The sequence below is a fragment of the Camelina sativa genome, chromosome 12, assembly GCF_000633955.1.
Source record: "Camelina sativa cultivar DH55 chromosome 12, Cs, whole genome shotgun sequence".
Classification (NCBI taxonomy): domain Eukaryota; kingdom Viridiplantae; phylum Streptophyta; class Magnoliopsida; order Brassicales; family Brassicaceae; genus Camelina; species Camelina sativa.
In genome coordinates, this window is record NC_025696.1 from 31,433,605 (window position 1) to 31,434,327 (window position 723).

General features: G+C 38.9%; 1 protein-coding gene across 1 annotated transcript in view; it reads left to right on the plus strand.

Annotated features, from left to right (window-relative positions):
• The window catches only part of LOC104734050 (putative FBD-associated F-box protein At5g38570), a 9,375-nt gene that overhangs the window by 4,283 nt on the left and 4,369 nt on the right, over positions 1-723 (plus strand). The window lies entirely within an intron of this gene.

A 723-nucleotide genomic window follows, 5' to 3' on the forward strand; every position in this document is an offset into this window, starting at 1 on the left:
TTCTTAAGAAAAATGGGATGTATTTGGGAAAGGGTTTTGTTAAGGGTGGACTGATCAAAATGTCTGTAACGACAGTCCATCCAAAAATTGTAGCTTCTGCTTCTGTTGCTGAAATGAAAGAAACCCCTATTGCTTACTTGGTTGAGTCGTTTACTACTTGGCATGAACGTTTAGGACATGTCAATTACAAAACAATGCGAAATTCAAAACTAACCAAGAAAAATGTGAAGTGTGCGTACAGGCCAAATTCACTAAAACTCCCTCACCACGCTTTGAAAGAACAACCGAACATCTAGGTTTAATTCACACAGACTTATGTGATTTAAAGTATGTGCAAACTAGAGGTGGTAAGAAATACTTTGTTACCTTCATTGATGATTGCACAAGATATTGCTATGTATATCTCTTGCATAGCAAAGATGAAGCACTGGAAAAATTCAAAGAGTTCACCCTCGAAGTAGAAAATCAGCTTCAGAAAACTATAAAAGTAGTTCGAAGTGATAGAGGAGGAGAATATAATGAGCCGTTCAATGCATTTTGCAGAGAAAAAGGCATTATACATCAGACAACCGCTCCCTACTCGCCAGAATCTAACGGAGTAGCGGAACGAAAGAATCGAACTCTGAAAGAGATAATGAATGCGTTGTTGCAGGAATCTGGGTTAGCCCATAACATGTGGGGGGAAGCTTTGCTTACCACTAATTACATCCTCAACAGGATACC